This window comes from Megascapheus bottae, chromosome 1 (genome assembly GCF_031878675.1).
Source record: "Megascapheus bottae isolate mThoBot1 chromosome 1, mThoBot2.hap1, whole genome shotgun sequence".
Classification (NCBI taxonomy): Eukaryota; Metazoa; Chordata; class Mammalia; order Rodentia; family Geomyidae; genus Megascapheus; species Megascapheus bottae.
Genome location: NC_143509.1, coordinates 6,418,229 through 6,435,419, shown reverse-complemented (window position 1 = coordinate 6,435,419; position 17,191 = coordinate 6,418,229). Strand labels below are relative to the sequence as shown.

General features: G+C 38.5%; 2 pseudogenes; one reads left to right on the top strand and one right to left on the bottom strand.

The window, feature by feature from the left end:
• The window catches only part of LOC150068181 (vomeronasal type-2 receptor 116-like), a 32,298-nt pseudogene extending 22,279 nt beyond the window's left edge, over nucleotides 1–10,019 (bottom strand).
• A 325-nt stretch (nucleotides 10,020–10,344) lies between these two features.
• Nucleotides 10,345–17,191, top strand: part of LOC150068180 (olfactory receptor 7E178-like) — a 47,600-nt pseudogene continuing 40,753 nt past the window's right edge.

The window sequence follows — 17,191 nt, the reverse complement described above, 5'->3', positions numbered from 1 at the left end:
TTGGAGATAAAAGTCTCACATATTTTCTTGTCTGATCTAGCTTTAAACCTCAATCCTCGGATATAGAAACAAGAGGTTTATCTTTGTGATTGCTGTTCTTAATGTACTATGTGAAGTTATTTCTCTCTCTTTTTTATCCCTTTATGGTTAATCTCATGTGGTTACTATGTCTGACTTTGGTACCTGGTATGTTGTATATATGTATATTTGTTCATATGAAATAGGGAAGGGAAGGGGGAAAACAGGGGTGAAGGGAGGGACAAAAAGATGAGAAGGGGTATCAATGCTGGAAAAGTATTGCACCCACTATCTGACCAGTGTAACTGTAACCCCTCTTTATATTCCCCTGACTATAGAATACAATTAAGAAATAAACCTTAATCCTCAGATATAAGCCCCATAAGTACTTAGTATTATAGTTATGAGCCACCAAAAGTTTTATCAATGTCCTCCACATATTGGTGTTAGTAGAGAGAAATTCTCAGACTACTGGCCTGAGGAGACAGGAAATACAGCTGCAGCCTTTTAGTCTCCAACACGTACTAGAAATTCAGGTTGTGTATGATAACATTACTTCATTTTCTGTGATGGCAGCTGGGACAGAAGAGATACAGGATTTTAGAATAAAGTGAAGACCCTAACTACCTGGATAGTAGAAGCAGTATGTAACAAAACAGAGTCCTCACTGACTAGCAGGCAGGCAATCAAGCAATGTAGATAGAAGGCTAACTATGAAATTCAGCTGCTCCTGAAGGAATAAGGATGGGAGGTGAAGGGCAGCCAAAACACTACATTCCTGGGCACACCAGAGGGCTCAGCCATTTCCCATCATCAGAACAAAGCAGTGAATGGGAATAAATGATGAGTTACTTACAGCTTGTTCTTTTCTTGCTTGGAAGCATCGCTGTAGCTAAGATCTGCTCCCAAAGTGTAGAGAGGGAAAAACCCAGCAATCATCACATCTCCATCCACGTGTGCTCGGTGCTTCATGGTAGAAAAGCAGCTGGCACCAGCGAAGGACTTGACAAGGAGGGGAAGCTGAAGGAGAAGGAGTGTTAAAATCACAGGCGTCATCCCTGAAGCATCTGCCAGGCTAAATGTCTGGCTGGAAGTGAGGCCCACATGGCAGGAATGTATATTCATATATCATATTATATGTGCATATGTGTCTTTTTATTGATCTACACTATAGCTCACCTTTCATCAAAGCCTCTTGTGAGTCCCCAGAAGTTATGTGCAAAACTATTCCCCCAGGCTCTGCATCTGTGGCCTTCATCCAGGAGAAGAACATGAGTTGGAAAACATGTTTGCAGAATTGTCTTCTTCACCCCAGGTGCTGTGATTTCAACCAAGACCACGGAGAGTGAGGCCCCAGAGATGGAGTTATCTCGAATGTTTTTCTAACTTCTGGGTCAAGAAACTATTTGCATGAACGCGATGTGGGATGATGCAAGCCGGTGGCCTCAAAGGATGCCATGTCAAGTGCATGATGAAATAGCCAGAAAAGTCTATTCCTGTGAGATGTCAACCAAAGTTATGAGGGCATCACACCCAGAGGGTCGATTCAAACATACAATGTCTGTAACAGCCACAGAACTGTGGTGATTGATACAGGCCACTGTCAATAAGAATTCTTTGAGCAGAGGGCTCCAGAAATGTACCCATTTAACTATTGCCTGAAGAAGCAATGATCCAGCTGAAACTAGCAATTACATGTCAATAATTAAATGGAGAAAGACTGGAACCATTTACCTTAAAATCAGGAACTAAACGAGATGCCCACTCTCTCCACTTCTCTTCAATATAGTGCTAAAATGCTTAGTCAGAGCAATAAAGAAAGAGAAGGGTATCAAAGGGATCCACATAGGGAAAGAAGAAATTAAACTATCCCTATTCGCAGATGACATGATCCTATACCTGAATGGCCCAAAATAAGCTCCACTCCCAAACTCCTAAATATAATAAAACACTTTAACAAAGTTGCAGGATACAAAATTAAACTGCAAAAGTCAGTAGCCCTCTTGTACACCAGCAATACACAAACAGAAGGCCAAATCAAGAAAATGATCACATTTGCAATAGCCCCCAAAAGAATAAAATACTTAAGAATTAACTTAACCAAAGGTTTAAAGGAATTATTCAATGAAAACTATAAAGGCCAAATGAAAGAAATTAAAGAGGACACCAGGAAATGGAAAGATATGCCATGCTCATGAGTAGGGAGAACCAAATAGTAAAAATGGCCATACTGTCAAAATTGTATACAAATTCAATGCAATCCCCATCAAAATCCCAAAGACATTCTTTACTGAAATAGAAGTATAATCCGAAGGTTCATATGGAACAAGAAAAGACCTAAAATAGCCAAAAAGAGCAATCGGGGGTGGTATTACAATACCAGACTTCAAACTCTACTACAGAGCCATAATAACAAAAACTGCATGGTATTGGCACAAACATAGACCAGAAGTTCAATAGAACGGAACTGAAGATCCAGAAATAAAATCACATACCTATAATCAACTTATATTTGACAAAGGAGCCAAAGATATGCAGTGGAACAAACCCAGTCTATTCAATTATTGGTGCTGGCAAAACTGGGCAGCCACCTGCAGAAGACTAAAAATTGACACCATGCACAAGTATTAACTCAAAATGGATCAAAGACCTCAATGTTAGTCCAGAAAACTTGAAATTGCTACAGGATAGATTTGAAGAGACTCCCCCAAATATTCAAATTTTAATGATCACTATTACTTGTGATTACGAGTACTATACAAATGAGCAATAGACCCTTATTCATTGAAATAAATATTACAAAATATAAACTAATATAACAATGGAAATTTCCTATAGATTTACATGACACATGTGGGTATGCTACATGTTCTGTGTTCCTTCATGGATGTCTGTGTTGATTCCCTGTCTTCGCTCTGGTAAACTGAATGGCAGTGAGCATGGTGGTGCAGGTAGCTTTAATGAGGGCTGTGTGTGGTCATTTGGGTAAATGCTCAGCGGTGGGATTGCTGAGTCGTATGGGGCTTGCTAGGCTCCTTGCTGAGCTCTAGGTCCATGTTACTCTTCTGAGCACTGGGTGCTCACCATGCGACTATGAAGAAATTGTGGAGGTCAGAAGGTCAGGACAGGCTCCCAGGCCCTTGGAAACTGATGTTACTGTTTTCAATTTTAACAGTTACACATATTTGATATTTCAGACACGTTTGTAGTATTTCTCTGTCCAGTTTTTATAAGCTTTAAAATGATATTTTTTCTGCCTTGAGATTTACATCAAGAAAAAGCACCTCTCTTCACCTGAATGCTCTGAAGACTAGAGACTTATTTCCCACACTTAACAAGTGTGTTGTACCCACATTTGGTAGTATCAGTTGTTAAGAAGGAAATCAATTATTGCATTTGATCTGGATGGATTTTAAAGAACGTAATGTTTCCTACTCCAAGGATAATTAACATTTACCATCATCATGTTCTTTTTTTATGAAAAAGGTACTAGAACTTGGAGACATTAACATGCAAAAGTCTTTCATTATTAGCTCCTGAATTTGAGAAGGAGCAGCTGTCTTTTTATATGCTTTTTGACAAATCATATTGTAATTCTTTTGTACGAAAAAGAACTACATGTATTCAAGAAGAAATATGAAATGCATAATTTATAAGTGGGCTGGAGGTTTTTTTCCAATATTGTTTTCGTCGAAAATGAAAGAGGATCATGGATTTTAGTTTTGGGGTCAGGGAACATTTCGAAAATTTTAATGTATGGACCAATGTTTTCTGAAAGCTAAGGGAGGGCAAGGGTAAACTAGGGCTTCAGTCTCTCACTCTACATAGACCAGCACACTTCCCTCTGCAAACCTGAGAATGATTGCACCACAAAAGCTAATTTGCTTTGGCCCCTGTAACCTCAGGACTTGGCGTGAATATGAAAGATAGACAACTGATCGGTTTTCATTGCATAGTCAGCCAGAAAACACTTGGTGTCAGGTAATGCATATTTGTTTCATCTTTGTTTTATATTTATTTTTCATTTAGGTTTTATTGGGAATGGTTTTCAAAATACTCAGTTTTTCTTAGTTTTTTTTTTAAGGGGGGGGAATCCTCTTTTCTGTAGTGTAATTCCATTTAAGAGGTGGTCTGAAGGTTAGTCTTCAATATATAGGAAGATTTTAATTCATGAAAAGAGTCAAATTAAGAATATAAACTTTGGTACTTTCTTGTTATGACAAGTAAAAGGAGAAAAAGGACAACCTTTGAAATTATGTAACATTTTTTTGTACATGGGACAGCACCTTGGTCCTGTACCTATTTTAAATTCTGTTAGTATTTACTTCATTGTAAATCCGTTGAGGGTACCTTTGTACTTTGCTTTTCACATTGGTTCTGTGATTTGTGAGTCAACAACTTCCCTAAAAAGCACCAGTATGTTAAATACTAACATCAAGATCTCAAATGTGTTACTGATCTTTAATCATTTTCTCATTCTTGATGTGAACAGCAGTATTTTTAATAAAGAGTTATGGAGATAAAAAATGAGAAAAAGACTTACTCATTGAAATAAACATTCCACAATAAAAACTAATAAAACAGTGGAAAATTTCTGTAGATTTAAACCAGACATTCTCTATACAAATCAAATACAAGAATTTGTAAGAAAGCGAATTTCTCCTATAATGTCATTATTTTCTGCCACTCCTCGACTTGGGCTCAGAGCCTGAGCATTGTCCTCGGGCTTTCTCAAGGCTAGAGCTCTACGACCTGAGCCTCAGCATCACTTCCGACTTTTTTCTATGTATGTGATACTGAATCAAAGCCGGGTTATGGTGCATGCTAGGCAAGCACTCTACCACTAGACCAAACTCCCGGCCATACTATGTCTTTTATCTCTGAAGTCACACAGATAATTGCTACTGGGCTTAAATGTAATGATATAACAATTTGGGGCAAAAATGCAGCCCAAGGGGCCTGCCCCAGAGGCCAAGATGGAGAAGATCTCCACAGCCACCATCACCTTCCCCTTGGCACTGTGGTAGACAGGCAGGAAGATGAGCCACACACTGCAGAACACCAGCATGCTGAAGGTCAGGAACTTGGCCTCATTGAAGGTGTCAGGCAGGTTCCTGGCCAGAAAAGCCACCATAAAGCTGGCCAGGGCCAGGGAGCCCAGGGAGCCCAGGACACAGTAGAAGGCAGTGAGGGAGCCCTTGTTGCACAGGATGATGATGTGGCCATGTTCAGAGTGTGCATCTGTGTCCACAAAGGAAGGAGAGCTTCCCAGCCAGAGGCCACACAGACTCACCTGGATGAGGGTGCAGATGGGGATGAGGAGCTTAGGAGCCCCAGACACCAGCAGCCCCCTCATCCTTCTCCCTGGACAAGTGGCCTTGAAGGCCAAGACCACAGTCACCATTTTTGCCAACACTGTGGAGACAGCCACCGTGAACACAACTCCAAATGTGATCTGATGCAGGATGCAGGTGGCTGTGTTGGGACAGCCAATAAAGAGCAAGGCACAGAGGAAACACAAGATGAGGAAGATGAGTAGGATGTAGCTGAGAGCCCGGTTATTGGCCTTGACAATGGCAGTGTCTTGATGTTTCACAAATAATCCAAGCACAGCAGCCATGAGCATAGAGCAGCAAAGAGCCATGCAGGCCAGAGCCATGCCCAAGGGATCTCCAAAAGCCAGGAAACTTGCAGCTCTCAGGAGACACTCATCTCTCTGTGTGTTGGCATACTGGTGATCTGCACACTGCACACACTGCTCCATATCTGGAGAGAAGTGTAATCTGCCATTAATCAATATTGCAAGCTTCATTTTCTTCAAAGAAATGTGGAAAGTATTCATTTAGAAATAATCCTGATATGTCAGCATTACCTATCATTAAAGCATTTTAGTTTCTTTTCTAAACCATAAACACCTCCCACATCGATATTTTTCTTTACTCGGGTTTTTTGTTCAACTTCTTTTTCCTTCATTGACTAATACTTGAATTGATAATGTGCCCTTTGGGGCTTCCTATTAACAAGTATTATCTACACATTTTCTCATGTGTTCTCACACATGTACTTTTCTGCTATCCAATGGAAATTTTGCATAATATAGCTTAGTTGTACTGAACATATTAATTTTATTCCCTTAACACATATTTGAATTTTTCTCATTAAATTTTGTGTCCAATTCATTGGTGAAGCTGTTGAAACTGAAAACCTAGTCTTGGACACTCTAAGACATGCTCACTAGTTAAACTGAATCCATATTTCTGAGCACTTGCTATGTGGCATGAAAGGGTCTCAGCAACAAGAAATATAGAAGCAAGATTCATGTTTTCTATGTGGATAGAAAGTATCTTTCCATATGAACAATGTTCTTATAGGACTTCTGTTTCATGTTATGTTCAGGTTTACACATGTCTTTTTCATTATTGATATAAAAGGTTTGTGGAACATAACCTTGTCTGCAATATACTAGAAACTATTACTGAAATAGGTACTTTGGACACATGATGTAATGTATTTCAAAAGCCAATGCCACAACTAGACAATATGAACTTTTATCAGAGAGAAGGAAAATGGGTTTTCTAATCATTATGTACAAATTTTCATTGATTTGTTAGGATTAAGGAGAATAGAGTGAAATGAACCCACTACCTGATGAATGTAACTGTAACCCCTCTATAAGTTACCCTAACAATAAAGGGAAAAAATGAAGAATTTTGCCATAAGTCATGGATTTACCTGTCTCATTAGCAATCTCATTTTGTGGGCAAGGGGTACAATCAAAGCAACAGGCAACCTTTCCTTCCTGAGATTTCCTGAATCCAGGACCACAACTCTTCCTGCAGACAGAATGAGGAGTCTGAGAAAAATCAGGGATGTGTCAGTAATTGTTCAGACTTACATAGATAGCACTCCAAATATCTATCATTTGAAAGAATCAGATTAGTAAGTATAATGTGTTTGTTGTAGTTGTAGTTGTTGTGGTTCATGTGGCTTAAACATTTTAGCTCAAGACTACAACCCTACCCCTGGGCCTGGGCGTTGTCCCTGAGCTCTTCAGCTAATGCTACCTCTCTACCGTTTAGCCAAGCCCCACTTCACGTTTTCTAGAGGTTAACTGTAGATAAGAGTCTCTGTATCTCATATTGTTGCAGTATCCCACTTTGTTATCTGATATATTGAATTTATTGGTATTTGGTTATTTGAAATTAGATAGGGAAGGGGGGAAAACCAAGACGGGGGGTGGGTGGAGGGGAGGGTGATGGGTACCAAGACATGTGAAAGGGTATCAGTGTATGTGAATTAATGCACCTTCTATCTGGCAAATATCTTGTAACCCTTTTATTAATTACAATTAAAAAATTATAAAAAAAAGAGTCTCTGGTCCTTTTATGCCTTTTATGCCCGAGCTGGCTTGGAACCTTGATCCTCAGATCCCAGCCTCCTGAGTACCTAGGATTACAGTGTGCACCACCGTGCCATGCAGTATAATGATTTTATGTAGCTAAGTGCAGTCAGTAAGATAAATTCTGTATAGAATACATATCCTGTGATTACCCTACGCTTATGTAATACATCCTTCATTTCTATCCTGTTGAAATATTGAAGAGTATGGAATCTTTAAAATGTGGAAACTGAGGTCTGGGAGTTTCACTGAGTGCTGCAGTGCTTGCCTAGCATGCTCAAAGTCCTGGATCAACTCCTCCTGTACTACATACATAGAAAAAGTCATAAATGGTGCTGTGGCTCAAGTGGTAGAGCTCTAGCCTTGAGAAAGCCCAAGGACCGTGCTCAGGTCCTGGATTCAAGCCCCAGGACTGGCAAAAAACAACAAGAACAAAAAAGTGGAAACTGATGATGAGGAAGTAAGCCCTCGCGCACAACCCTATGTAATTTTCTAATATTCATGTTACTATCTGTTGTCACTACTCATCTGTGAAGTAGAAAAGAGCAAGGAGGAACTCCTCCTTATTGTAGCATTGTGAGAACCCCAGGCCCATAGTATCTTCCTCTTAGTTTTCCTGTGGCCATGAAGTGAGCATCTTCTCAAAGCTGCCTTCAATCTTTCCCGTCCCCAAAAGTGCCTAAGTAGAGAGGTCAACTAAGCATTGAATAAACCTTCCATAGAAGGGAACAAAGTAAACCTTTCAAGAACCTAAAGGGATCTTCAGGTACTTTATCACAGTGTAGGAAATCTTCTGGAAAGACACAATTTACATTTTATGATGATATTATAATCAATATTTAGAAACATTGAATTTTTATTTATTAGGGCAGTGACCATGACACAGGTCTACTAGTAGATGTTTTTGTTCATAATTGGAGAAAACTGTCTCTCACAATTGTCCTTATGATGTAACCTTAAACCATGATACTCAGATCTTGGCACTTTGGTTATCTTGGGAGATAGGAGAAAGTTGCTGGGAATCAGCCAGTTATAAATTTAAAGGAAGACTTCCACTTATATATACATATGCCTGTAAAATCATTATTTTTATATTCAACCCACCTCTGTAGTTGCTATGGCCCACTGTACCATCGCTTCAGATAGAGACAGTTGATTACCATGGAGAGCATATGGAGAAAACATTCCCACTTTCACCCCAAGTTCAAGACCATCTGGAAAATTCCAGATGTTCAGAATGTCATACTCTGGTTCCAATTTCCTTGTCTCATCCAAAATCACTTGATCTCCAGCAGGATTGTAAAACTGGATGTTCTTCAGAAAAGGGTGAAGCTAAAAGAGATACAACATCTTCCAAGGAATTACATTTCAAAATTAAGACAGAAAACCTGAACTAAGAAAGCCTTCTGATTGTCCTTAATTTCTAACTTCAAAATCAAGGATAGCTCAAATACCTAATGAAGTCTTCCAAAAGAAAATCTATAGAGAAATAATCTTTTCGAAATCAGGTTACTCAGAAATGGACTACAAGGCATATTCTTCAAAGACAAACCAATACCAGGTGAATGGCAGTATATAAGACAATTCTGAGTTGCCTATCTACAGCTTGACACAAGCACTACTTTCATGAATGTCTATCGATCTAGCCTACTAAATTGTTAATACAGCTGAATGAAACTAGTTGCCATAGAAAGTATGTATAATGCTGTTTATCAGGTCATCATTTGATACTACTGCAGAGACATGTAAGGAAAAGCTACATATGCAATTCAAAAACAATAACTATGAAAAGTACAGATTATATTAACTAAAAAAAATCAGAACTTGGGCATTGACAGCTCATCCCTGTAATCTTAGCTATTCAGGAGGCTGAAATGTCTGTGATACTCTTGTCTGTAGTAAGGTACAGAGAAATATTCATAAAAAGTGCTGTGTCGGTAGTGGTAAAATACTAGACTTGAGCCCAAAGAGTTCCAGAAATAGCACTCAGACCCTGGCAAAAAAAGCAAATTATATAAACATGGAATATATTTAAATTTTTACTGGTCATTCTTTTGTATGAGTGATATAATCACATATCTAAAGTACCTCAAAGACATTTAAATAAAATCATTTGGGACTTGGAAAACCCCTAGAAATATTTAATTTCATAGAGTAAGACACCCTCTATTAAACGCCTGGGCTAATGGTATGTGCCTTGTAAAATAGAACAAGTTACCTGTGCACCGAAAGGCACTGTCCCTTTTCTATTTCCAATTATTTGAACTTCCGTTTGATGAAGAATCATCTCATGGAGAGCCTGGGCCACTGCATATGCAGAGTTGTAGATATTGTGACTCTCTCTAAACATGGTCATGTCAAACATATGCCCAGGCAAAAATTCCAAGGAGGCATCAGGACAATTGTCCCATGTCGCACAGTGAGACTCAGAAGCTGAGCAATTAAAAGAGAGAAACCACAGCCAAGCAAGAAAAAAGTCACCTGGGTATTTGGAAGGGTTAGCTGCCTTGACAAAATCTATGAATCCAGAAACTTTTGCACGATGGTGTAAAAATATGTAAGGTACATGCAATGAGCCTAGCATGAAATACCTCCTTTTCATGGTTAAATCCCACTGTGAGTTCATGATACAAACTTTGCATTTAGCCAAAACTACAGTAAATCTAGTAGTGATTCATGATCACCATATATGATGAGAACATTTACTGAAGATTTATTGATCTCATTATAAACTGCCATCAATTGGAACATTTGTGACAAGCCTTTGTTGGAGACCAGTAGCTCAAAAGCTACACAAAGTCTGTACTTGGTCATCTCTTCTTTCAGTTTAGGAAGAAACCACAAACCATTGTCATCTTGTGAAATCAAAAGCCCCACCCAGTTCCAGCTGAAGTGAAGCAGTAAGGAGACCATGGCAGGGGCTATTGATGTGTCCTTTGGAGCCACTTGATAGAGAGTTGGAATCTTGGCTCACAGCAAGTTCAAAAGAGCCAAAGGTAAACTAAAACAAGAAAATTGGATTCTCCATGAATGAGATTACCATCCATCACAATCTCAGTCTTGAAGCCTAATGAGCATGAGTTAACATCGGTGAAAGATGATTGTTTTCAGTTTTTTTCAAAAAAAATCAAACTGATCTTTAATAGTTGTATAACAGAGCAACTTCTTGGTAAAGTGCCTCTTGCTGTTTGCACACTGATTCCTCCCATGTTTCTCCACCTCAGCCACTCCCCAAGTTTCCTCGTTCCATTTTCACATGAGTGTGGGGATTTATGTTGTTCTCAAGCACCTGTTCCCTATATGTCTAAAGGTTTCCCTTAACATCTACCCTTTCCACACATTCTTCAGCATAGTGGTGTTCAATTTTTATACTATCTATAGATCTGAAAAGGTATTGTTTTTAGCCCTATTTTTTTCAACATAACATGCTCATGTGCGTACGTGTGAATGTGGGTGTTTGTGTATGCGTGTGAGAGTGCATGCCAGTCTAGGTGCATGAACTCAGGACCTCGTGTACTTTCTTGGCTTTCTCCCACCCGGCTGATATTTTTACTACTGGAACCAGATATTCTCTACCTGATTTTTTTCTGATTCATTAGAGAGAAGTTTGCTGAGTAGCTAGGATGAGAGGTAGAATCAACAGTACCCTCCTCAACATATCTTCACATTTGAAAGTCATTTTCCATTCCCTGATTTGTGATGAAGAAAATTAATGATAAGGTTTGAAACAACAAATAATCCATTTGCATGACTAATCTTCCATCTGATTTTCCAAACAATGGAAATACACATATCCCACTCTCCTTCAATACATGCCTGTTGATATCAGAAAATTTGATAGGCCCTTATAATATTCATTATTTCCTATCCTTCTAACACCTAAAAGGACATCAAAATTAGACATTTTATATCTGTCCACCCTCCATCCCTCACCTGTAGAAATCTGTAGACTTCCAGCAATGTTCCAATCTGGGCAGCCATTGATCCCAGTGGTCCTGTAAATGCTGCTACAGACTTGTTGTCTCTTCCACAGGAGTAGTTTGGGATTGTGTACTTCCCAAAGAGCCAAATGAAAGGATTTTTAAATGCCTCCCAAACTCCAGTGCAAACATCATAGACATCAAATCCGAGAGTGAAGTTATGTAAACGATCTCCTCAATAGCAAAAGCCAAGGCCAAAACAAACTGATAGTTCTTGAAGAAAAACATGCATGGTGAACATAGAAAGTGAAGAGAAGCATTTCAAAACATTTTGATGATTTGAATACTAGCTTCTTTGCCAATAAAACTATGAAAACATTATTTGTTATTGTAGCACTCAGAGCTATGAATTTTCCTCTGAGTACTGCCTTTGCCGTGTCCCAAAGGAGCTGGTATTTTGTGTGCTCCTTTTTTGTTAAATTTCATGAACTGTTGAATTTCTTTTCTGATCTTTTCGATGACCCATTGGTGATTTAACAATGTGTTGTTCAATCTCCATGAGTTACAGGGCTTTCATTATGGAGATGGGTGTTCAGTTCCAATTTGATGCCTTTGTGGTCTGAGAGAGTTCAGGGAATAATTTCAGTGTTCCTGAATCTGCCCAGGTTTGTTTTATGCCCTAAAATGTGGTCTATTTTGGAAAATGTTCCTTGTGCTGCTGAAAAAAAACATATATTGTGTTGTTGATGGGTGGAATAATCTGCAGATGTCTGTTAGATCTAATTGGTCTGTACAGTTGTTCAATTCTAAGGTTTCTCTGTTGAGTTTTTGCCTTGTTGATCTGTCCATAGGTGAGAGTGGTGTGTTAAAGTCACCAACAGTATGTTTCGATCTATGTAAAGTTTCAGTGAAAGTAAAGTTTGCTTGATGAAGTTCAGTGCTCTGGGATTCGGTGTGTTGATATTTAGGATGGTTATGTCCTCCTGGAGGAAAGATCCCTTTAGTACTATGTAGTAACCTTCTTTGTCTTTTCTCACTAATTTTAGTTTGAAGTCTATTTTATCTGATATGAGGATGGCAACTCCAGCCTGTTTATGGGGGCCATTATCTTGATAGAGTTTATTCTAACTTTCAAAAAATGTTTGTTTTTTGGGGTAAGATGTGTCTCTTGAAGACAGCAGAATGATGGATCATGCTTTTTACTCCAACTCGATAGCCTATGTCATTTAATTGGAGCATTAAATCCATTGATATTGAAAGTCAGGATTGAGAAATATTTATTACTTCCTGCCATTTTTAAAAGCTTTAATTAGGGCCTGTGTCTTGATAGTTCTTGTGGTACTTAGATGTTATGACTTTTAGGTGCCATGTCTTTCTCTGTATTACATTTGTGTTGGTTTTCCATATGTAGAACATCTTTGAGAATTTTCTGTAATATTGGTTTGTTGCTACATAGTGTTGCAGTTTTCCCCTGGAATGGAATGTTTTTATTGTTCCCTCAGTTGTGAATGAAAGCTTAGCAGGGTACAGTATTCTTGGTTGGTATTTATTTGACTTCAGGGCATGACATACATCCTTCCAATCTCTTCTTGCTTGCATGGTCTCTGCGGAGAAATCTGGGGTTATTCTAATTGGTTTGCCTTTATACATGATTGTTCTCTTCTCCCTGGCTGCTTGTAGGACCCTATCTTTGGTCTCTATTGATCCAGTTCGGATTATAATGTGGTGGTGGTATGTCCTTTTCTGGTCAGTTCTGCTTGGGGTTCTAAAAGCTGCTTGTATCTGGATGGGCCTGCCCTTCTGGATATTTAGGAAGTTCTCTGAGATGATTCCCTGAAGTATATTTCTAATACCATTGACCTCTTTCTCCAGACCCTCCTCAATACCAATTAGCCTTAAATTAGGCTTCCTAATTGTATCTTGGGCCTCCTGTAGCATTTTCTCATATTTCAAGATTTGAATTGACTCCTTTTCTGTTCTTTCTCTATAACAACTAAATTATTTTCAAACCCGGAAATTCTCTCTTCTGCATTGTCTAACTTGCTATCAAAGCTTTCCACTTTATTCTTCATCTCCCTTCCTTCTAATTGCTCATTTTTGATTCCTTGCATCTCTTGTTTTAGATCATGTATGGATTTCTTTAGCTCCTTGATTTCCATTTGAGTGGTTACCTCAGCAGCTTTATTCTCTTTGGACATTTGTTGGAGTTCATTCACCATTTTGTTTGTGGATTTTATGAATTCATCCATTTTTCTTTGAAAAACCTTTATTATGGCCTCCTTTATGGCTTCCCCTTTTTCACATATCATCTTGTTTATGGTTTCCTCTTGTTTAGCTATGGCTCCTCCATTATCTCTTTCTTTATATTTTCACACTTTTCATTAATGATGTTTATCAATTGCATTTGTATACCACTTGGAAGACTCTCCTCTAGATTTGCCACTGACTGCTCCATTGCCTGTTTATGGTGGGTGGGAGATACTATTCCTTGATTTGACATTTTTCTTGAGTTTCTTGTTCTGCCCATTTGAAAATGGGGGCAAGATTACTACTTAACAAGATTATAATTTTTCAGATATAACCAACCTAGACCTTTTCAGTTGCTGACGATAGATGTTCACTCTTTTAGATTGGTACTATCACTGTCTCTTTCTTTTTGTGCACTTACATACAAATCTAATACAACCACAGATTACCGATTTATGACCAAGACAATAAGCCCCTCAATCCAATCTCTATTGTATTTGAGTCCCTCTGGACCTAGAGTATAATTGAACACCTAGATAAATAGCATTGCTCAAAAACCATCAAATGTAGATCCCTGCATTATTAGAGTTGAAGGATGAACAGAGGACCAGAGATAGAAAAATAATATGAAAGATGACAAGGGTGGTAGGAAAAGAATAATGCAGGAGTATAAGATTATTATAGTAGTGAAGAAAGGATATTGTGTAACGATAACTGACCTAAGGTGATAGACAGGTAGAATATTTGAGTATAAAATTTAGATGAAATTAGATAAAACTTATGACAATAAGAAGAGTACTAAGAAGAATATAGAGAAATGAGGGAGGTAGATATTGGCGATTTCAATGATACAAATTTTAAAAAGAAAAAAGAAACAAAACAACAACAAAATAAAAGAAAACAGAACACACAACAAAACAAAAAAAAACAAAACTAAACAAAAAAACCCAGAAAAACAAAAAACAAAAACAATCCAAAAAAAAGGGTTTTCTTCAGTTTTAGTTTTTTTGGCGAGGGGCTGACAAGAAACTTGGGTCTTGACTAAATTCGGGATCTAAACACTTCACAAAGTCTTTTTCTCTTGAGATTTGGCTTTGTGGTTTTTCGGATCAGATTGCTTCATTGGTAAAACAAAGCTGAAAGATCCGTGGGCGGCTTTGTTTACCAGGCTTGTGGCTGGCACAGGGGACGAACTTCAGCAGCACTGGGGCCGGATTTCTGACTAAGGGATGTCTGGGAAATCCTTTGCCAGTTAGAAAGATGGCGCTGTCAGAAACACCTCTCAGGCTCCAATTGCTTTGGCCTGTCTTTGTCAGTAGTCAAGATGGCGCTGCTCTCAGCTGGAGGAGGAGGGGCTCCCCTCCCAATGCCTCCTCGGAGGTACTCACAAATTGCTGGATTCTCCGGTTCGGTGAAGCTGGCAGGTCCGTCCAAACCCATACCTAGTATTGTACTTAATGGCGAAAAGCTAAAGCCATTCCCTCTAAAATCAGGAATGAGACAAGGATGCCCACTCTCTCCACTCCTCTTTAACATAGTATTAGAATTCCTAGCCAGTGCAATAAGGCAAGAAGCAAGCATAAAGGGGATCCAAATAGGAAAAGAGGAAGTAAAATTATCCCTCTTTGCAGATGACATGATTTTGTATTTAAAGAACCCGATAGACTTCACTCCCAAGCTTCTTGAGCTGATTCAAAACTTTGGAAGGGAATCAGAGTATAATATTAACCCTCAATAATCAACCGCCTTCCTTTACGCCAACAGTGAGAGGAACGAGGCAACAATCAGGAAAGCAACTCCTTTTGCAATAGCTTCAATGAAAATAAAGTACCTAGGAATTAACTTAACTAAGAATGTAAAGGAACTTTTTGATGAAAACTTTAAAACCCTGAAAAAGGAAATTAAAGCAGAACTGAGGAAATGGAAAAACCTGCCATGCTCCTGGATTAGAAGAATCAACATTGTGAAAATGACAATCTTGCCGAGGGCTATCTACAAATTCAATGCAATACCCATCAATATCCCAATGGCATTTTTTAAAGAAATAGAAGAGGCAATTCAAAATTTCATATGGAATAATAAAAGACCCCGTATAGCAAAAACACTTCTTAGCAGAAAGAACAGAGCAGGAGGAACTTCAATACCAAACTTTAGACTCTATTACAAAGCTATAATTATCAAAACAGCTTGGGACTAGCATAAGAACATGTCTGAAGACCAATGGAATAGAACTGAGGACCCAGATATTAAACCACAGACCTAATCTTTGACAAGGGAGCCCAAAAAAATAAAATCGAAGAAAGACAAGCTCTTCAACAAGTGGTGCTGGCAGAACTGGATAAGCACCGGCAGAAAATTAAAGTTGGATCCTTCTTTGTCACCCTGCACTAGAATTAACTCCAAATGGATCAAAGACCTGAAGGTAAAAGCCGACACACTGAAAAATTTGCAAGAAGTAAAAGGAGATACACTAGGACTCCTTGGCACAAGTTGAAACATTCTTAATAAGGACCAAGAATCACAACAAATCAGATAAAGGCTGGATAAGTGGGACTGCATTAAACTGCAGAGCTTTTGTATGTCAAAGGACATAGCTAGTAAATTAATCAGGAAGCCTACAGAATGGGAGATGATCTTCACCAACCAAAGAATGGATAAAGGCCTCATATCTAAAATATATCAACAACTCAAAAAATTGAATCACCCTACAACTAATCTCCAAAGAAACAACCATCCAATTAACAAATGGGCCAAAGACTTAAAGAGAGTCTTCTCTGAAGAAGAAACAAAAATGGCCTATACACACATGCAGAAATGCTCAACAACTCTGGTCATAAAAGAAATGCAAATCAAAACAACTCTAAGATTCCACCTCACTCCAGTTAGAATGGTCAGGATCAAGAAAACTAGCAACAACAGATGTTGGAGGGGATGTTGCCAGGAGATATCACTACTACACTGCTGGTGGGAGTGAAAACTTGTTCAACCACTATGTAAAGCAGTATGGCAGTTACTCAAAAGACTAAACATAGAGCTCCCCTATGACCCAGCAATTCCACTACTAGGCATTTACCCAATTGTCCAGAAACAAGGACAAACTAAATCCACCAGCACAACGATGTTCATTGCAGCACTATTTACCATAGCAAAGATATGGAACCAACACAGATGTCCCTCAGTTGATGAGTGGATCAACAACATGTGGTATTTGTACACAATGGAATTCTATGCTGCTGTCAGAAAGAATGACATCACCCCACTTGTTAGGAAAGACTTAGAAAAAATCATATTAAATGAAGTAAGCCAGACTCAAAGGAACATAGGCTCAATGGTTTCCCTCATTTGTCATAATCATTAGAAACCTTGGTCTCTCCTAGCAGAGATTTGCAATAGAGCAAAACCTAGATACATAAGGCCATATAGTATGATGCTAAATGAAAGGACCTCTAGGATTTAGAAACAAAAGCCATATAATGAAGGACTCTGTTCTTAACGTATTATATTATCTCTCATCTCTTTTGCTATCCCTTGATTATCTCATATTGTTACAGTTTCTTACTTTGTTATCTGATATATTGGATATATTTGTATTTGGTCATTTGAAATT